The sequence below is a fragment of the Lagopus leucura genome, unplaced genomic scaffold, assembly GCF_019238085.1.
Source record: "Lagopus leucura isolate 7727_CA_CO unplaced genomic scaffold, USGS_WTPT01 Super-Scaffold_73, whole genome shotgun sequence".
In the NCBI taxonomy this organism is placed as follows: Eukaryota; Metazoa; Chordata; class Aves; order Galliformes; family Phasianidae; genus Lagopus; species Lagopus leucura.
Window position 1 is genome coordinate 89465180 of NW_024962252.1, and position 22353 is coordinate 89487532.

Consider the following 22353-nt stretch of genomic DNA (forward strand, 5'->3'; position numbering starts at 1 on the left):
TTTCCTGTAGAATAAATTGACTGTAGATTTTGTACTTCTTTTTGCAAATAATTATTTTTAAGCCTTGCTTTTTTCCATGAGAAACCTCATTGAATTGAGGTCAGTCATAGGCTTAAACTATAGGCGAGATTGAAGGATCAAGGCTTTTCTGTATTAAAGCATGACTTGTGAACAACTTCCAAGTAATCTTTCTAGAACGAAATGATTGTATGAGGCTTCAATATGTTGGCTATTCACTATGTCCTCATTATTTCAATATAGAATACTTTGGACAAATCTCTTTTGTAAGAGGACAGTTGAAGCTCTTGGCAATTCACTCTTTTTTTTTTTTTTTAAGATATCACATAATCTGATATAGTACTGAAATATTGCCCTTATGATATTTACTTCTATAGAGAATTTCTTTGAAAATGATAGTGCACAGCATTGATCTGTATTTTGTGGCATTTAAATGGTAACCATTACAAAATGAAACAGGGTTAGCATAAAATTTGTGTAGGGCTTAATTTATCCAGTGAAATTAATTAGAGCATTTAGTTGCTGAATGACAAATCATCATTGAGTAGTGAGCTTAGAACACAATTTTTATCAAAACTGTCTTATTAAATGAAATACAAATTTTAACAGTTTACATCATACAGTTCAAACGCTTACATAAAGCTTTATGCTTGGCTCTCTCCGTGTTTGCATATTTCCTTCGTAAATTGCAGTTCTTTGTTTCTGCAGTATTATAATTTATTTATACATGTGTTTGAATATTCTCATACATCAAACTATACAGTATTTTAGCTTTTATTGTTGATACTGAAAATGTTTAAATTAGTGTTTTGAAGAGCTGACCTTTTTTTTTTTCCTTTCCATAGTATATTTAATCTCTGCATGCATTTTTATTCAGTTCTAAACATGATCATTTGACTGTAGTGTGACATCACATATTTCTGTACATTTCTGTGCCAGTAAGAGTTTCTGTTCATCCATTAGCAGTATTAAGATGATTTGTTTAAAAATGAAAAGAGTAATGATAATAAAGCAACTTGTGTCACTGAAATCTATAGCTGGTATCTAGAAGTGAATAACTAGCATCGTACAAATATGGAACTGGGCATAAAATATAAGGATTGAAAACACCATTGTTGAGACTTTTCTGGTCAAAAGTAATACAAATCTGGCTTGTGTAAATGATATGTGGGAAATGAAGATAGTTATTTAGTTTGATCACTGTGAGACAAGACAAAAGCAATGAGTGAATAGGAAAACTGAAGATAGAATTTTGTTGGAAAAATACAGTCAGTTACTCCTTCTGCCATTTTCATTTCCTTAAGAAGGAGCTGTGTTTCTTACAGTGTTTCTTCTTTGAGAAAGTATCTTCCATTGTTTCCTTAGCGAAAAAACAACAACAAAAACAAACCATGTGATGTATATACAGCAGTCATGGTAGATTCTCTATTTCTATCACCATGAGCTGAGAATGGACACTTACTGGTCTCCAAAATATCTCATTATTCTCTTATGCTGCAGGGGAGTTATAATGACAGTCAGTGCATTTTTCTTTTTTCATTCAAATCTTTTGTGAGAGAAGGATATGTAGAAGAAAATCTTGTTTTACTTTCAGTTATGAAAAAAAGGAAAAAATATCAGGCAGAGGAAAGACTACACATAAAATATACAGCTTATTTTGAGATAAAACTACTTTGCTATGACTTTATTATGTTGTCACAAACTTTTTATGCTGTCGAACTGCCAATATCTGAATATCTTCAGAAATCATTTTGCAGCTAGATAGAATCAACTTTTTCTGTTTTCAAGTTAAATCCTTCAGAATACAAAGTGAATTTTGGAGGAATCATCATTTCTGCTTAGTTGTTTTGATTGGAGCCCTCCACAGAATTGTGTTAGTCAGAGCACCCAGATCTTCAGCGAGTATAAATGAAGTTTTTGCTAGCTGCCAGCTACCTAAGTTTAGTGCTTATTTTCTGTCACGTGTGTATTTCTCCCTCCAGGCACAAAATATTTGGGTCCATTCACAGGAGATCCCCATACGTGGGGATTTACTTACGGTGTGGCTGCTGTGTGGTGGTAATTTCCTATTTCTCTTGAATCACTGCTGCAGGAGTCAGGGCTGTCTCCAGCGACTAATGATAAGTTTCATCAAGCTGAATAAAGCACCTACTGTTACAATGAAAATATTTTGTCTTTTTTCTCTATGTTCCTGCCACATCCTGTCTTGCTGAAGCTTCTTGTTTACTTTCTGTGGCAACTGTGGGCTTCTGCTTCATCAGTCTGCAAACCTTTATAATTGGGTATAGGTGTATGTTGGCATTTTTCTTCAAATGGCATGAGGTTTCGGAGATCTTCCACATGCTTTTTAATTGTTCTAAAGTGAATGGGATAAATAATATAAAAGATTTAATACAGTGCTGTAGGAAGGAGGAGGAGAAATGTGCGACCATCATTTTGAGAAAGTGAATTCTCATGAGCTCCTACAGTGTGAGTCTCCAGAATAAAATTGTTGCTGGGCATGTTGGCTGGACGTGTAGGTTTACAACATGAATCTTTGCAAAGAGGATTGTAGGCAGTTGCATGCCAAAAACAGATAGGCATGTACATCCCCAGAATACTAGGACCTGTTGAATAGAGGGATGTGGCCTTCATCCCCAGTTAGTGTTGTGCCAGTCACTGCAGTCACGGCTGTAGGAAAACACATGAGCTTCTCTCATACCTTAGTCTCGTGCAGTTCAAATTCTTGCAATGATGCAGTGATCTCTAGAGTAGGTTTGTTCAGCTAATAAGCTAATACTAGTATCAGGCAGTTGAGCAAGTGCATTTACTAGAACTGTTGGCACTCAGTAACAGCTCTGTACTTACAGCTGCTTTTAACATGCTTCATCTATTCAGATGAAAAGCTGCACAAAGGCTTGAGGCTATAGCTAAAGGAAACGTGAGGGGAAACTAAGCTAAAAGCAGAAGTGCGTGCCTCTATCCATGAAGAGCCCTCACCCTGTACCATTTAGCAGTTCCCTTCTCCACTTCAGGAACCTTTGTCTATTGGTGTCAGTGCAAGTTTCCCCTTTGACTAATGTGGGTGCAGGATTTCACACTGAGCGCATGGAATGGCCAAGTCATTGACTGATGAACATCTGTACACCAGTACTAATAGAAAGATCCTTGACTCAGTAGAGAAGTAGCAATTGCAAAGTCATCAAAGAAGTAACTTCTGGTTGATTTCCATTTATTGCTCTAGCTGTGGTACATTACTGTGTGCTGGTTTTAAAAATCTCACCTTTTACGAATGCTGTCTTTCTTCATTCATTTGTACATGACTTTTACTGCTCCTGTTATGACCCTCTGTAGAAATCAAAGTTTCTTACTGTTGTAAAGCAGTTTGAAATTGCAGCCCTCAAGTCCTTTAAAGCATTAATCCCTGGTTCCAGATTTTGTGAAATGCTGGCTATATGGTTAGTGTGCTGCAGTTGAAGCACACCTAAGGCAGCACTTGAAGAAAATGATTAATAATTCTGGATTGCATGAAAACAGAATGTGAAAATGCAGGTTCATGTTGTATTGCTTTGGTTGTAATGCTGTTTTTCTTTTTTAAGTGAATTGTTTCTCCCAACTCCATTGCTTTTTTCTTCATTCCACTGTAATTTGCTATTCCCTCACGTGCTCATGTATCTGTCAGTCTGAAGTGTAAGAGTGAACTGAGTTCAGAAAATAAGGGGAAAAAAAGGAAGGGTAGAGGTAGAACTTTGTGGTTTGTTGTTTTCTCCTGAAATCGTTGAATTCTCGTAAAAAGCTGCACAGACACAGCAGATGAGTAGGACAGCAGTGGGCTGCCAGTTTACTGAATTCTGCACAAAATATAGGAACTCCTTAAAATGTCTTTACTGGTGGGAACTTTTAGTGGACAGCATAGATTGCACCCAGTGAAGCAGTGTCTCTAAAATAAGTATCGATGTTCCTTGTGTAACTCCTATGTTCCTTTCATAATTCTTGTGTATGTTCTGAAGGGTTTAGAGGAAGCTCACGTCTCCATCATTAAGGGGCTTGCACATGGACAGCCAACCCCCCTACTTTCTCAGTGTGCCCTTTCCAGGATGTTAATTTGCTTTTTTCTAAGAACATGGATTCTACTTCGTGCCAAATTTAGGCAGACTTTATCATGTGCATTTATAAACTTGATCTGGCCTGAAATACTTCACTGTAATGAAAACTGTCGAGGCCAGTATTCTTCAAGGAAAGAGAACAGCAGTGCTGTTCCTTGCTTTCTCCTTTCTTCACTCAACAGCGTTGTTGAGAATTTCTTATTCAAATCATCCAGCAGTCCTTCTGCTACAGCAGGAATTACAGCTCTGCCTGGAATTCTACTGCAGTGCTTCTAGTCACAAATACTGTGCCTCAGCTACAATAATATCCCAATTTTTAGCATTCTGTACAATTGAGTAGCTACACTGGGGGCCAGAAAGATTTTGTATTGATGGTTTTCACAGCTGTTTGATCTAAAGGTTACTTTTACTGTGTTCTCTTTTATAGTAACTGAATGTGCTTGAGTTTGTAGAAACAAACAGAAAATGTTTGCTGTTCTAACCCCTCTCCTCTCCTTTCAGTGACTGTTCCTGGTCACATGCTGGCACTGCTGTTCACAGCTGAGTGGGTGGTTATCTGTGCATCCAGCCTCTTCTTCTTGTCTCTTTATCGATCCAGCTCTTCAGGAGCAAGGTTTACTCAGTGCAGTGCGAGATGCAGAGCCCTCAGAGTGGGAAGCAGGACCTCTCACCAGGCAGCCGTGCATTTGCTCGTCTTGGAGATATTTATTTATTTATGTATTTATTTTGTGACTTGAGCTTTGTGTTAGATTTAAACAAGCAGAAGCAAAGGGAGGGTCTGTGTACATCTGCTGTCTCTACTGCAGCAGTAGTAAAAAGGAATTTACTGCCTGTCAGAATGGTTAGTGGCTGGGGGATGGTCTGTTCTCAGGTCGAACTGTGGGGGTTTTGTTCTTTCTGATTCCCTCTGAGCTCTGTGCTGGGAAGGGCACTGAAATTAGGAACAGCATGTGGTGGGGTCAGTTCTCTCTGTGCTGAGCTAGATTGACTGTGCCATTTGTATGTTTGCTGTGATGATGATTTCAGAGGGGATGGAGAAAAAGATAACTTGTACAAATGTTTTAAATAACAAAAATAATAACTAATCCTACAGTGCTGTAATTGACATCTAGCTGTACGTAAGTACAGAGTAGCAAATAATTAGCATGAATGTCGGTATTCTGAAGGCCCCAAGAACTGTTCTGTGGTTTTAACTTGGTATGGAATTTATGTGGATGAGTCCTGGGATACACAGAATATTCAGCTGGATGCATTATGGCGATCTATAAATTACACAACATGATTTAAAGCTCAGCTTCACAAAAACAGGATAAATTAATTGTTTTATGTATATCAGGCCAGCTATGTGGTTATGGACTCAATTACGTAATTACAAGCTGAAATTTATCCTGTACTTCCCCTCTGTTATTGTTGATCAAGGTAATCATATACTTTTATGTATTACCCTGTAGCTATGTGCATAATTCCCATTTGACAGCCCGTGTGACAGCTTGTTGAAATAGGCTCCAGACTGCAATTAGCACCATGTGATATGGTTAGGCCTCAGTGCCACCTCTTGTGAAATATTTATAAATATTGCCAATTGGATGCTTATTTATAACATGCTTGTTTCTTTTTTATTACCTTGAGAGAAACAAGATTTGTAGGAGCAGATGATACATCTTTCATCTGGCTAACTGTTGAGACTTGCAGACAAGCTTTTGGACACAGACTCTTTCCCAGGTCTGTGAAAAATAGGCCTGATAATGCCAATTTGATCATCTGTTTATTCTGCCCACCAAAAAGATTTGTGGCAATGATGGTTGCTGTTCTTTCTTTGGAGAAGACTCACGGAAGACTACTTGTGAGCTGGGGTAGTGGTCACATGGAATGAAGGTCTAAAGACTATATAAAATTTCCTTTCTGTTGCTCCTTCTCATGGACACTCTGCTGGGATCTTTCTTCAGTGAATAGTGCTAGAAGCAGTTGCATTTTTGTGCCTCAATTGCATACGGGCACAGGCTTGCTTCTTTTGGAGAGAGTACACAGGAGAATCAGATTTCAAAATGGCTGCTAGAACTCTGACAAAGAGAGCTTTTCTTACCCTTGGTAGGCTCATTGCGTGTTGCCTGATATGAATCCATTTCCTACAAGATCAGGTGATGTCTTTGCCATGTTTCTGTTTGCAGAAAAGTTTCAGGTAAAATTTCTAATATCACCTGGAGTTAGTGGAGTTGTTCAACTTTGTTTTGGATCTGGAGTGGAGTGTGTGTTGCTGCAGTCCATTGATAGATTTCCTTATGGTGATGGTATGACGCCTTGTGGCTTTGAAGGTCCTTAAAAATATTAGAGCTTATTCCCCCTTAACTCAGAGCTGATTGCTGATGCTTTTCCTGAGGTAAACAGACTTCATCATAAATAATTGTTCTATTTTTGACAGACCTCAGACAACAGTGTGAAATTTTCATTTGTGCCCCTCTGAAAAATTTCAGAAGTTATTATCATGCAGTGTAGACTGCAGAGCATGGAGAATGTGAACAACCCCTTGATGTGGCTGTTAAATCAGATCGAGAGTTTGTATTTGCCTGGCACTTGGCTTCTCTAGGCACTTGGTTGACGGCAAGCTGGCTGGAATCTCACTTGCATTAGACACGGGCAATCTTTGCTTATTTAAGGGCAGGAAAAAGAAGCAGCAGGTCATTTCTACTCTTGCTAATGTGTCATGGTCGTAAGACATTTATCTATCTCAGTTCTTGTGGATTGTTTTGCGACCTAACATAAAGGTAGAGTTTTAAGTCCTGATTTCAGAACCACTATTTTAACTCATCTCCTTGAAAGATAGATTCTTCTCTTAACTCACAGCTCCATCTGCTGTTGGTGCATTTTGTTATATTCAGTCTCCCCTGTCCATCTTCAGGTTTGTTTTTTTTTAAAATTCATTCACGCTGATAAAACTGCTTTTTACTAGTGCACTCTTTTGTCTGGGGCCTCCTTTTGTCCTCACTGGTCTTCCACAAGTCTCTTTGCCACTTTACTCTTTCCTATGAGCGAGTACTGTGAGTACCATCATGACACACCTCTAACTAACAATTTTAGGTGTTAGTTGAATCTATAAATTGGATCATTTAGGGTCAGAGACAAGACTGGTGCATGGGGAGACTGTTTTTTGTGCATTGTGCTTAACGTCTGTTGGAAAAAGCTTCTCAGCTGTGAACACATCTTTTTTTTCTAGATTCTTATGTCATTTTCCTGTTCTTTTGTATTGATAAATGTCTTGATAAAATCCAGTCTTACTTCACTCATTCCAATTTGAAATGGTTTCACAGATTAGATTCCTGCTTTGATATCATTTCCCCATTTACTTCTTTTCCTGGCTTCTTAAGCATCGAATACCAACTGCCCTTTTTTACTTTCAGGGCTCTTTACTGTGATTCCCTGTGGCCTTCAATTCTGCTCTGATTCACTACCTAATAAGATACATGCCTTCACTCCTGAACAGTCCAGGTCCCAATCCTTCTTTGCTTACTTTCTGCATTCTCAACTCAAGACCTCTTGTAGCAAAAGACGCTATCATAACATCTGGCAAGCTGCATCATTATCCTTCTTCAGTTCCTCATAGAAAGTCTCTTTTCTGTAAACAAACCAGTGTTTCAAGACAGTGACCAGTGTTATCAGTTTAGTTCCATATGCCTCTGGCAACTTTTCCCATGAGATGATTAGGTCACGGAGTATCTTTGGCTCTGTTCTAGTACAATGCTACAGAAAATAATGCGTAGCCTATGACTGCAGTTCCAAGGTGGTGTGGAAATACAGATGATATCTTAATATGCTCTTTATAAATATTTAGTTGCAACTAGTTTTGTAGTTGTGGGTGAAACCTGACTGTGACAAGCAGGATGGTTAGAAATATGGGAAAACATGGTTAGAAATATGTGCAGAAGGATCATGGTCTTCATTCTGTAATGCATCTCTTGTTCATGCTGTACTCAACTCTGCATTACTGAGGCTTGCACTTCTGTAGGGAAATCTTACCAACTCTGTTGCTCATCTAAGGAACACATGAAACACAAACAATTAAAATCAGCTAGCATTTATTCTGGGAAGCTATAAATGTGACAGCACTGTTCATCTGCTTCTTTGTGATGACTATTAATCATTCAGGATGCTTTATGAATGTTAAAAAAAACTGCTGTGGCACAGTGCAGTGGAGATTGGCATTTTTCATCCAGAACTTCCAGCACTGCTAGCCATAACTTCTCTTTTTCTATGCAAAGATACATAGCAAAAATTTTCCCATGAGACTTGTAAGTGTTGTAACTGAATCCTGTTCCTAAGTGTTTATCCTGATACTGTGCTTTTGTGGATCGTGTGGGGGAGTGTTTTTGCCATTAGTGAGATTTAGCAGATGACAGAATATTTTATATTGAACTTCTTTTTGTTTTATTGCTTCACAGAAGGAAGAGATTCCCAGCACATCAGCCTAATTAGACGCTGTTTTTCCATCCAGTCCAGAGCTACTTTGTAAGTTGTTTGTAAACTAGAAATTGAAAGATAAGCAGAATTTGTAAAAGTGGTGCTATATCCCCCTTGTCCCTCTCCTCCCCTTCCTCCATCTTTCTCCCCTCTCCCTCTGTCTCTGAGGTTAAGCTTTGGGTATATCAATCTCTTAATCTGCTATAGATTTATTGGTGTATGACCTGGTTTCAATACATTACCCCATAATAACTAAACTGAAATTGATTGACAGTACTGGAAAACAAAGAGACTGTTACTTTGGGAAACAATTTCTAGGTTTTGATTGTTTCATGGTGATGCTGGCTTACAATATTTTATTTTTTCAGCCTACTGCCTATTCTTATTTCTGTGGAAATATACAACTAACCTGATTGGGAGACTATTTTTTTCTTAAACTGCAAAGGAAAACACGTATATGCTTTTTTTGTGGTGTCATTACAGCTGGAGTAGCTTAGGTAATGTGAAGAAACAAACAACTGACTGATGTTTTAAGAAAAGTCTGAGAGCTGGTAGTGTCACTGGTGTCACTGAAGACTTGGTAGCCTGATCCAAGAACATAAAATATTCAAGACCCAAAAAAGACAAATTTTTAAATTGAGGAGCCAGCTTGAGTGTCAGTGACTATATGACTATATGACTGTATCATATGGAGCATGAGCTTCTGCTGCCCTGTAATTTGTGGACTGGTAAATTTTGAGGCAGCTGATAGTATCATTTTCACGGAGAACTTTCTCAGTTTATGAAGAAGATGTCAGGTATCATGGCTATGTGGGGGACCAGCTTGTGAAGAGAAACTTCGTGAAGTAACAGAAATACAGATGTACATTTCTTACAGCAAAGCTGCCTAGGTAGCTAGTGGGATTCCAGATGCATTCCCAAATTGCAGCTCACCTAAAAAAATCCAAAAAAAACCCAAAAAAACAAAACCCACCACTGTACCATAGGTTTGGCACTTGCCTAGCTTTTGCTTGATTTACGGTAAGCTCAGTAATTCTCATGGCAAAATCAAGCCAAGAAAAAAACGATTAGGGAGATGCTTCATCTAGTTCTTGCTCTCTGTAAATAGGGACATCTCTGACTGAATTTTGAACTCTGTTGTTGTGAATGAGTGTCATGTAATACTGGCAACAGATGAAGCTGCTGAAGTGCAAGGCATACAGGCTAATAAAAAGTACTGGATCGGTGACCTACATTGAGAGAGACTTTTTCATGTTATCTTTCATTATGTAAGTCAGCAACTATCCAAGATTTCAAGACCAATGGAATCCTTTTCCTCCAGTCATAAGAGTTGACTGTAATTAGCATTACTTAGTTTGTTACTACCTTACCATGGTTATTACAGCCTGCTCAGTTTAGGATGCATTGAGTATAGTGCCTAAACTTTTCACTCTGGAGAAGATGATGCACAATGAATGTTTTGGAATTCCCTTAGATTTGCTGTTGGAAATGTGTCTATTCCTGCAGACAGTTCACTGTGATGCACCTGAATATCTCACTCTTTAATGCATATCTGTTTGTCACAATAGCTCATTCCCATAGTCTCTAATTAGTTTATTAAATATTCCTGGAGAAGTTAGGATGATGTTCATTGATAAACTGCCTAACAGTCACTGTGGAATGGCCAGTCTGCTTAAGTGCTCTGGTCTATTGGATCACTATGGGTTCTGGATTGCCAAAGCAAATCTCACTGTGAGCAGTGGAGAAAATTTGGATCTTTTCTTCTACTATCAGTACTGTGCAGAGAAGTCCGTGCATACCCAGCAATGAGGGGGAAAAAAAGTAACTACTTGGTACAGTCATTACTTTGACCTGGCCTTTTTCATGCATAGAAATGCTTCAACTCTGGGCCAAACAACTCAGTACTCTCTGATCTCGTTTTCCCAGCACCATAATCTCAGTGGATATACCAAGTGGTATTGCTGTACTTTTTTTTCTCTTTGGCATAACATGAGTCAAGTATCACTGTGAATGCCTGTTTGTTTTACTGTTAAAGTTTAAATCAGTGATTAGAATAGTTGAAAAAATGGATCTTTTTTCCTGGAAATACAGTTAGTGCTAGGCAGTACTCACTAATACAAGCTTTAGAAATTGTGGGTGGATGTTATTTTCCCAAGGGGTGAAATAGATGACAATAGCATGGCAAATGACAAATAGCACCATAAGTCTCTTTTGGCATTCAGATGAGCTAAAAAGAATACATGCTGTTCAGAAATCAAGTGGATAACAGAGTACTTGGCTGTGGTAGAACAGGGTCCAGGCTCAGTTCAGAAAACATTTGTATTGTTGCTGAGCTGCAGGGTTTGTTTGGTGCATATGGATGCCTGTGTGTGTGTATCTTGTAAAATGAAAATGTGCCTCTAATGATTTAAACTTACAAATACCAAACATAATTTGGTTATATTTGGACTTACTTTTAAATTAAAGTGCTACTTGAGTATAAACAAGTATTTATCTAAAAGTAAACAAAGCAAGCTGTAGCATCTGAGTCCAATGCTAAATCTCTAACATGATTCTGTGGCCTATGAAGGTTCATCTGAATGAACTACATTTACATTCTGTATAAAGTTGTATGGTTGTTCTTGCTGGCTTTGAATATTCTGTGTGTCAGAAGCCTGAATGAACCTTTCTCAGAATCAGATAGATTGTTTTTTGTTTTTTTTTTAACAGCAAGAGTTAAAGTGTGAAAGCCTGCATGTGAGATCCTCACAATACAGCAGGTATGAGTTGATTTTATTTAGCTGCACACGAGCACACAGTGGCTGAGATCTGTTTAGTGCAGTAATTTGCTGATAACATTGGGAAAGAGGGCTTGCATTCAATAAGCATTTTTTAAAATATGGAGTTTAAAACATCTCATTCCAGCTGTTCCTTTCTCTCATCCTTCTTGCTTGATCAAGTGGCGTGGTGGCTTTACAATTAACGAACACCTTGCTTTGAAATACCCTTGGTGCTTCAGTGTGAGTTGCCTAGCAGTGTCTTTCTGCTGATACAGCTGGAGCTTTTGCCTAGCAAGGATATGCATGTCACCTTTCTGTCAAAGGTTACCACTTTTGGTCCTTAATCTCCTTAATAAATGCTTAGAAGTTCAGTAGTCTTTTGTGAATTTCTTTTTCTTTTTCTCCCTGCAATTTCTTTTTTTACAGTTAATTATTCAGAGTCCAGAATGAGGCATTTTATTGTGGTCAGGATGAGTAACAAAAGGAGCAAAAGCATGCAATTTGTAACAAATTTTCGTGCAATTTAACATCAGTTGCTACAAAAACAAAACAAAACAAAACAAAAAACCCATGCCTTGCCTTTTTCTTTCTGTTTATCAAGTATACTTGGTAACATACCTTGATGTTCTCTGCTATTGGCAGTGTTTTGTATTCTGTTTGCTGAGCTGGTGAAGTCTAAATGTTTTGTAAAAGCCTCATGGGGAGAAGAAAACAAGCAATTTCTCCTTCATGCTGCAGGGATATTAAGGCCTCATAACTTCTTACTGTCAGAGGTGGGAGCCAGGGAAAAGGAAGGTGGGCCAGTGTTGCAGAATTAGGCAAAAGAAGAAAAAATATAAGCAAACCACAAGCAGCAATTTATTGCTATAGTTTTAATCTAATTTACTGAGTCATTCTTCTGGCTGGAAATTTTTTCATTCTCATGTTCCATTGTGGTTTGATGGTTTTGAAACCGTCATAAAAATGAAGTGAAGCTTGGCGGAAAAGATGCAGGGAGAGATATAGGCTGCAGTCTCACTGCCCTCCCTCCTTGGGTACCTGTGCCTGGGTTGCAAGGGTGGAAACTTGGTTCGAACTAGCAAATCAGATATGTTGGCATGGTTTCATGTTATTTAGAGCTTGTTCGTGTGAATGTAATGAATCGATAATACACACTTGTGGAAAAAAGACCCACCAAGGAAACTGTTTAAGAAAGAACATTGCCTGTGGCTCAAGGCCTCTGAGCTCTAAAAAGCAGAAGAATATTCTAAGAAAAATGTGGTTACTTGATTGGTCTGATCAGGTCTTCTCCCTGCTAGGTATCACCTCATGGCCACTATTGATGGTTAAATCTTTATAAATTCTTGCATGGTGGTTGTATTATTGGATGGATACTTCTTTAATAGTTAAAACCAGTGGTTCATTTATGCTTCTCTTCTTCTCCATGCAAAAATAAAAAATGTAGAGGTGACATATTGTCCCTAGCAAGTGTAAGGTACAGCATACACTAAATTGCAGGGAACTTTCAGAGGGATCAAAAAGTATTTCTGTACGGTATTTGTTTTCCTCTCCTCTCGTGTTGGATAAGCTGTTTGTTGCCATCCTTTGGACTCCATCCCTGTAATTGGTAATAAGCACAAAAAAGGGGTGTATTTGGCCCCTTGACAGTGGAAAAAAGCTATGAGCTGGCTGTGCGTCCTGAAGATGCATGCTTGTGAAACTGGCATAGTTCAGTCCTTAGGTATTGATAAAATCACTTGTGCCCCAGCACTTTGATGATAGAAGTGCTACCATGCGGCTGCCCTGTTGTTTCTTCTTTTCAGTTTGAGAAAGGGATAAGCTAGAGAGCATGTGGACACTCAGTTAACGGCTAAAGATCCTTGTCTGGCAACATCTTAACATCTGGTTTGGGTTGGAAGGGTCCCTTAAGATGATCTAGTTCCAACTCCCTTCTATAGGCAGGGACAGCTTCCTCTAGACCAGGTTGCTCACAGCCCCACCCAGCCTGGCTGTGAACATTTCCAGGGAGGGAGCATCCACAGCCTCTGGGCAACCTGTTCCAATCAGATGTATCCATCTAATAGCCCTAAGCATTCTGCTCAGGGCTTGTTTGATATTAACTGAAAGTTTAATGTGGGCAAGTGCTAGCAATGATTATACCCCTCCATTCAAAGATCTGGGATCAAGGCCTCCATAACCTATCAGATTGCTTTCATATAAAACAGCAATAATCCTATTCAGGGTGATGCTTTTAATTGTTTACAAATTGATGTGGACCTGTCTATTCAGAGTGAGTCTCTAGCATCTTATTTAGCTGCTTGGCAGGACAAGGGGAAATAGTTTTAAGTTGAGGGAGGGAAGATTTAGTTTGGATGTCAGGGGGAAGTTCTTTACAGAGAGAGTGGTGAGGTGCTGGAACATGAACCTGTCCCTACAGGTGTTCAAGGTCAGATTGGATAGGGCCTTGGGTAGCCTGATCTAGTATTAAATGTGGAGGTTGGTGGCCCTGCACGTGGCAGGGGGGTTGGAGATTCATGATCCTTGAGGTCCCTTCCAACCCTGGCCATTCTGTGATTCTGGTTGCTTATTAACAAATGAACTCATAAATTCTGAGATTTAAAACACAAATGCTAAATTAAAGGTATCAGTATGACTGAGTTCAGCTAGTTCTGTCTAGCACACATTTCCAGGTTTCTGAGATAAAAAGGAAAAAAGCAAACAAAGCAAGCAAACAAAAAATCCTAAGCATGCACGGACTTGATAGACTACCTTGGATATTATTACCAAACAGTGGTGTTACCTGAGCTAGCGAGCTATTAACAACTTGGCCGTGAGATATTTCTCTTTTGCTGTATTGCTATAGTATCTGAAAATCAGCAACATAAGAGAGCCCTATGACTCCATTAGGCTTGAAAGTAGACTAATACACTACAAATACAAAACTGCCTAGAACTGAAATAAACTGTGACTGGGGAAGCATTTGTAAGAGTTAAATTTGGGAAGGTCAGATCTAAGGAATTAAGGGTGTGGTTTTCTGAAAGTCTTTAAGTACTTGCAGCTGTAAGTGGGGGGGGACCTCATTTTAGGAATGACTCCTGTAATTCTTTGCCTGCTTCTTTGAATTGATAACAATGAATGAAACAAATAGAAATATTTGTTTGTAGAAGAACCAGTTTGGGTTCTTTTGTTTGTTTTCTTTTGCCGGTCTATCTTTTTTTTTTTCCACACCTCACAGAAATGTTCTATGGTGATGTACATTTTGTTATCACTGGAAATTCATAGTGATTTATTTGCATTCAAGAAAGTAAACTTTATTGCGGTATGATGCTTGCAACTATCCAAGTCTCAAATCTGTTTTTAAAGATTATTTTTTATATTTTGGTCTATAATAATTTTGGTTACTTCAGTATAACATATACTGCCTGCACACATACAGATATGTGTTTTCTTCGTAGAACAAAATTATGTGGCTTCTTGCCAAGAAAACAGTTTTCCTGGCTATTTTCCTGCATGCGTCTTGGTCTGTCCAATTAACTCAGCACAAAACACATTTACAGAGGACCTGTTTGCTAGGTAAAAAATTTGAGTAACTTCCTTGACCCTGTGCTGGGAATATTAGTCATGGAGGCTGGCTGAGTTTGCAAAGAGAAGGAGGGAATAAAACCAACATGACCCATCTGGTTGCACTCATTTAAATGAGGCGGACCCCTGATGATCCCCCTGAGTAAATAATAATACTAATAAATATTTTTAGAAGGATCTCTTTGCTCTACCCTGCCCTCTGCTTATAACAGGGTAGTGCTTTACATACATATAATAGATTTTCAGGAGTCCGATCTCCCAGTTTTTATCGTCCTCTACCCTTCAATGCAGACTCATCTTTGTAGGTTTTGATTTTGTTTGATTTTTTTCAGTGTGCATTGTACTTTACAAGTAACTCTGAATCTTGTCTTGGCCTCAAATGGAAAAACGGTTCAACTTGTGTATGCTATGATTGTTAGGAATGAAAACTTTATTTCGTAGTGGCAACGGGAATTGTAACTCTTCAACTGTGCTAAGTGGTGAAAATGTACAGCCAAAAAATGAGATGTAAGATCTTTTGTTAGACTACTTTTGAGTTCTGGGATGACAGAGCCTATTTCAGTCCAAATGTCATTCTAAGGTTTCCATGCAGCTTAGCGATGTCAGAGAAGAGCAAGACCTGAGTGCAGTTTGCTAAATGGCAAGGCTGTATCATGTTATAGTGGAGAAGTGTTGTCTTTTTGCATTTTTATAAACCTATGAACAAATAAAGTGTATTTTCTTGATGGATTGCAATTTGGTTTTGATTTGTGTTGACTCTCAGCTGAAGTAATACTTCTACAATGTGCTTGTTTTCCTTCAGTTCACCTCAGTGCAGTATGTGATGATTTCAGACTTTGAGATTGTGCCATCTTCTATACCATCTATTTTAGCTTTCATTGTGGTTTTCTTTGTGTACAGTATTTTGTTTATTGTCGTATTACCTTATTGAACTGCAGGCATTTTCTGCCTGCACAGTTACCTTGTCCTAAGCATGATGTGTGGGTTTCTCTGTGAGTATTTTGGCAACTTAGAGGCATCAAAACTAGGAGTAGTAGCTCTGAGTTCTCTGACATTTCAGAGCGGCAATGGAAGGTAGTAGGAATAAGAGGAGCAGAAATGGCACAGTGAGAAATTATAAAAGTTGTTAGTCTAGAACAGGCATAATTAAAAGGTAACACTTGATCATTTGATCCTCTTAGAATTTGAAAACTCTTATGATTACCTTCAGTTTTATAAAAAATAGTCTCTGCTCTGGAGAGATTATTGGCAAGGAACTATGTGTTGTAATCAGTAGCACAGCATACTCTTATGGGGAACTTGCAAAGTGATGGGGGAGGAATTAGAAGGTCTCAAGTTAGCTTGGATCCGCTGAAACTGTGTAGGCTTTTAGCCAGTCCTGAATGGGAAGCAGGCCCTGCAAACAGTGTTGATTCCCTGTTATAACCTAGCTATTGCAGTTCCACAACAGTGGCTTTGCTGTGCATTATTTTAGGGGTTCTTGTGAAGTTAAGGTTGTAAACAATGTAAGTCAGCAGGCATTACTTAAATTTGACTAGTTTTATTATCTTTGAGAAGAGTCCTAGAGTCATAGAATGGTTTGGGTTGGAAGGGGACCTCAAAGATCATCTAGTTCCAACTCTCTGCCATAGGCAGGTACCGACCTCTAGATGAGTCACTAGATCAGATTCCCCAGGTCCCCATTCAACCTGGCTTTGTATACCTACAGAAAGAGGGCATCTGCAACTTCTCTGGGCAGCCAGTCCCTCACTACCCTCTCTGTGAAAAAATTCCTCCTGACATCTAAACTGAATCTTCTCTCCTTTAGTTTAAAATCCTTCCCCGTCTTATTGCTGTTTACTCATGTAAAAAATTGATTTCTCTCCTGCTTATAATCTATCTCCCTTTCAGTTCTGGGAGGCTGAGGTGAGATTTCCCTGGAGCCTTCTCTTCTCCAAACTAAACAAGCCAAGCTCCTTCAAACTGTCTTTGTAGGAGAGGTGCTTCAGCCCTCTGACTGACCCTCCTCTAAACTCTCTCAAGAAGTTCCGTATTTCTCCTGAGTTGAGAGCCCCAGGCCTGGATGCAGTGCTCTACATGGGGCCTCACAAGGACAAAGCAGAGGTGAACAATCACCTCCTTCTCCTCAATAGCCACTTTTGGTGCAGCGCATGATAATGCTGGCCTTCCATGCTGCAAGTGCACACTGCTGGCTTGTGCTAAGCAGTCCTGGTAGAAGAAAAACTAAGTCCTTCCCAAAAAGGCTACTTTAAAGAAGCTCTTCTCCCAGTCTGTTCACGTATCTGGGATTGCTTTGTTGAATCTCATTAGGTATATACCTTTTGGATTTGTCAGGGTTGCCAGAAAGTGGGAAAGATAGAAGTCTTAGGAGCGGATGAAGATTTTATGCTCAAGATGGATTCAATTATATTACTAGGCCACTTGCTGCTTTTATACAGCGTTGTCTATAAAAAGGTACTTGTGCATATGTGCACACATACTGAGGCATGATCAGAATAACAGTTATTATGGTAAACAATGTCAAGTCTCTGCTTTGCCTGTTTGTCTTAGAAGACAAAATACAAAAACAGAGATCAATCTGTTCCTGAACATACATTGCACTTCAATCACCATACTTGCATCTTATTTCTTAACTTTAATTGTAACAAAACCATATTCTATGTAGAAGAGAAGCACCAAATTATGTAAACCTATTTTTATGACTATACAGATTGGCAAAATATACTTATTTTTTAAAGAATTTATTTCTTGGAAAGCAAAGTGACAAGGTACCTCTGAACTCAGATCCTTTTTATGTCTGAGTTCAGCAGAAAAGGAATTTCTTGCCTTTCTCCACCCAGGCCAGTTTCTAAATTCCTGAAATGCAAGGCTTACACAGCAGGAGAATGGTCTACTCTCATACAGACCAACTGACGGCTCCTCCTGAAAGATCAGGACCTGTTAATACATTCCACATGTTCTCTGTCCCAGTTTTTCAAATCAATTATTTTGAAAAGCTAAGTAAGCCTATCTTTATTTTGCAGGAAATGTTTGGTGCCATTAGGCGGCAATGCTGCTGAAAAGAACAAAGCTGGAACAGCTTTTGATAGTGTCTGCTGAGAAATGGCTATTTGCTATACGAGTGATACGAGCCAGGACTGTTTGTTCTCACTGGGTGCTGAGCACTTGGAAATTCAGGCACAGCACAGCACAGGCATTTTGCTCATGAGCCTAAAAATGAGTGAAATTCTCCTAAAGTCTTAAGTTTTGATCAACTTTGAAAATCTGACCCCAATTGTGTAGTTTGAATGTGTGCTATATGGCTGTTGGTACAGTAATGCAGTTGTATCTAGCCGTTTCTGAGAGTGTTAAAGAATGTTTATTACTTGACCTGAAAAAGGGAGAAATCTCTTCTGAGATAAAACTCTGTGAAGCAGTATTGTGTTTTTGTGGGTCTGGTCACAGTGGGTTCGTGAGTTTAATACTTAGATAGCAGGAGCTGGCACAGCGTGGGACGTGAAGCCTGGGTGAAGCAGCTACAGACTGTAGTCTTATTTCCTGTGAGAGATTAAGGTTTAATGAAATGTTCTGTAATCCATAGCAGTGTTGAAGCATGCTTGTGCTCAGTAAATGGAAGAGGTTGGAGTAGAGAAAAGTTGTGGAGACTATTTTCAAGTACATTCCTTCAGGAGAATAATTTTTCACATCTACTGAGTCATGCAGATGGTTGCATAATTGATTGACATTCTATATGCAAGTATCCTCCGATCCATCTACATTCCTCTCTTCACACGTTGCCTTTTCACTCAGTTCTGTTACTGGTATACCGTGTGTGGCAATGTTTTGGTATGCTGAATTTACGTGACCAAATACAAAGTTCATTTAATCAAATATAAAGTCATGGCTCAACAAACACAGATAGGAATCCCTAAGCTTGCAGCTCAGCATAGTATCTTTTGTAATCTTTCTGCTTTTCAATAGTTTGCTATGGAGAGGACCAGTCAGATGTCTGTTTCCACCTCCTTGCATTGCCTGAACAACCAGTTTTTGTTCTCTCTTTAACTTTTGTACCAGTGGTTTTCTGATGGCAGGGACTTGTGTAGAGACCTTCACTGGTGGGCTGTCCAGCAGAGTGAAGCTGCTGATAATATAAAGAAAAGAAAGGGGAGGGACCTTCCTTCCCCTCAGGCCAAACTGCCTAAATCAGGTGTGAGAGTTTTTATTGTTCTTTTTCTGGTGTGTGCTGTTGATATGTTTTTGTTTTTTTAGGAACTAATTTCCTTCCTCTGGGAAGCAACAGAGAATTTTTGTGTAGGAAACTTGTAAAACTGATATTGGACAGATGCATGAACTAGAAAGGAACATCAGGCTTCAATCTGTAGCCGTGTCAGTTGTTGGTTGGCAGTAGTTAGGAGGGGCTCTATGTGGGAATCAGACCTGGGATTTCTAGTGTTGGGTGTCTCACATGGGCGGTCCTCAATACAAGGATCAAAATTTCCCTTTAGAGACATTAATGTTGTGCCCTTTGAGTCCAACATTTATATATGAAAGCAGACAATTTTAAGTGTACGCTGCAGGTAGCTGCATGGCTGACTACTTCTTTATCTTCAGCGTGTGGAGCTTTGCTGGCCCAGCCAACATGCAAGCATTTTTCTCGCACGCTCTTCGCCTATTCTGTCCTTTTAGAACAGGACTCTGTAAGTCAATATCTCATCTTTATTTTGTTAATTTTGCATGCCACTGTAATCAAATTTGTTTACTACATGGCTTTTTACTTAAGCGATCAATAATTTATTGAGTGCAAGGTTTTGATATTACCTGTGTCATGAAAGTTACCTATTATTTACACGTTCTTAAGAAAGAAGAGTTACTATTTAGTAACAGCCTTGATGATACTCTGACACCTGCAGAATGAGCAGTCTCTGACTCTCACAGTTTGTACTCAATAAAATGGTCAGTCATGTTAAGTCAGTGATGTCCATTTTGCCATAGTAAATCCACTTGAATGTGACAGTTTAAGACTTCAAGATTCTGTTCCTTTTATCCTCAGTTGATTTTTGAATTTAAAATCTCCAAAGGGTTTGTATCAGTGAGCATGCTCTGTCTTCTATTCTCTTTGTGCTGCTGCTGTGGTTGCAAAATGATTACCTAATATTTCTGTTGAGGCATAAGCAGGGTTTCTTGGGGTGCCACAGGGCCTGCAGCTAAACTGGCAATTGAAACAAGATCTGACATGAATCTGTGTATGCCTTGCGTGTAAGATAGGCCTCCATGCATGGTATATTTTTAATGGCTCATGAATAGTCAAAGATGAGAGAGGGAGAGAAGAAATTGGAATAGTCAGAATTTGAAGGACACAAGAAACTTCTCTCTGAAGAAGAGACATAGTATGATGATAAAGGAAAAGAAGAAATGAGATGGGTATGAGAGTTTGTCAAGACAAAGGGACTTGAATCACAGCAGTGAAACCGACTAATTCAGCTAGGTGGGAGGTCTTTGAAGAGCTGGAGGACATCTGAGCATGATGACAGGCAGAAAGCGGAGATATCTTGGGAAAGGTGCAAAGTGAGCAGCAAGGGTTATGTTATACGCCTACAGTTTGAGAATATGAGAGGAAAGCTGTTTTTCCTACCGCTGATTGATAATAATTACTTGCAGTCAATTTGGAAATGTGATTTATCATAGAAGGGTCCCAGCAGTTAAGTCAGTACTTTCTTCTGTACCTCTGATATACTCGCTCGAGAGAATTACTTGCTTCATCTGCACCATGAAGTGTGGCTACGAATGTTGTTAGAAAAACCAGCAGAAGATTAAAGGCAAAACAAGCTCAAAGATACTCTGCATTTAGATCCAACTTTGCTATTTCTGTTTCAGTACTAAAAATATGAGTTCCATGTCCAAAACCTTTTCTGTTTTTTTCTGCTCTCACTGTCACTTCATCTCACTGTAATAACATTATCTATGAACATAATGCGGATAATTACAAGCCTCACAATCCACTAGAAATAAGTAGGTTCTAATGGTTTCTGTTTTCTTTTTTTACCTTCTGCTCCACAACTTTTTGATGTATGTTTCTTTTAAATCCAAACGTATACTAACAGTTTTTTAAGTCTATGGGAAAACAGCGAAGAAAGCATGAGGGCCACATGAGGGAATTCCATATTTATTTTTGGCATGTATTTCCATGAAGAGGAGGCTTCTATTGACGCAGAACATTTCTTCCTTTATTTTTTTCCAACTTGCAAATGTTGTTGAAGCATTAATAGTTAGTTCCTTGCTGTCAAGATTCCAGAACGAATGTTTGCATAGTAGAATGGATGTAATATTTGTGTAACTTTGAAAACAGCTTTTGGGCTGGTGTTTCATAAGCAGGATATGAAGCTGTAGAAGCTGTATTGCTTCTGAAATGCATGTTGCATATACAGAATTGATCAGCTTATAGACAGATGATATACCACAGCTGCTCTTGCAATGCCAAGTACAGAACACCAGCAATAGAAAAACAAATGTGCATGCTGTTAACGGTGTTATCCTTTTCTATGTAAAATATTCTTCATTATAGCTAAGGACTTAGGTTTGACTTACCATGATTTTGCCTAGGGGACTTGGCATGAAACTGTAGAGTTAGAGCCTTGGAAGATAATACATTGAATATAGGAAAGGTAATAGTTATATTTCAAATTAAAATCTTCACCTGGAGCATCTGGAAATCTGTGGAGATAGTAATTTACAACCTATGGGAAATTACTCCAAAATGATCATTTTAAAAACAAATTTGCAGAAGATATGCCTTGGCTTCAACTCGGCATTCTTTTAGAAGTAAATAAAAAGTAACGAATTCGTGAAGAGGTCCTTTGGATTGCAGGGCCACTTTTTTCTGTGGCTTGTAGTTAATTAGCAAAGTCAAGCAAGGTGGTGGAGTGCATTCAGAAGTGCTGTCCTTTTGAATGCAAACATCAGAGAAGCCGATCTGTTCCGAGGTGAGTCTGCACAGTGCTTACCAAGCCCCAGCTGCACCCAGGGCTTTGTGCATTAAATACTGCCCGGGAGACTCGCTCTGTTCTGAGGACCGGTGGAGAAATGAGAATCCCATTTCAGCAGACTTCTGGCTTGGTGTGATGCCTGGTCCCTAGCACCGTAAGCTAGAAGCCCAGTGGCAGTGGCCAGCAGGTGCAGGTCTATGTACAGTACATGCTGGTGTTTGCCTTCCTCCAGCTCTGCCTGCAAGAGATGGTGTGCACTGTTAGGATGTAAATCATCCTGCATGAAAATGAACACACAGTTCTTGTTACCTAGTAATTCTGAATTATTGGCTAGCAGTTACTGTTTCATGTGGGTTAAGTAAAGAGGTCTGTGATATTTTCAAGGACCATCACAGCATCCATAGAGGCTGCATGTTACTCAGTAGCACCTAGAGGAGATTTCTGGAGTTCAGCCTTGACTGCCCTGGTGCTTTTCCTGAGCACAGTCCTGAAGATAGTTGGATAAACACAAGAACA

General features: G+C 39.1%; 1 protein-coding gene across 5 annotated transcripts in view; it reads left to right on the top strand.

The window, feature by feature from the left end:
- The window catches only part of PLCB4 (phospholipase C beta 4), a 175806-nt gene that overhangs the window by 40867 nt on the left and 112586 nt on the right, over window positions 1–22353 (top strand). For all 5 annotated transcript variants that reach the window (XR_006181118.1, XM_042882936.1, XM_042882948.1 and 2 more), the window contains exon 2: window positions 8537–8603. The gene's annotated coding sequence lies outside the window, so the exon portion shown is untranslated. The remainder of the gene's footprint in view (window positions 1–8536; window positions 8604–22353) is intronic.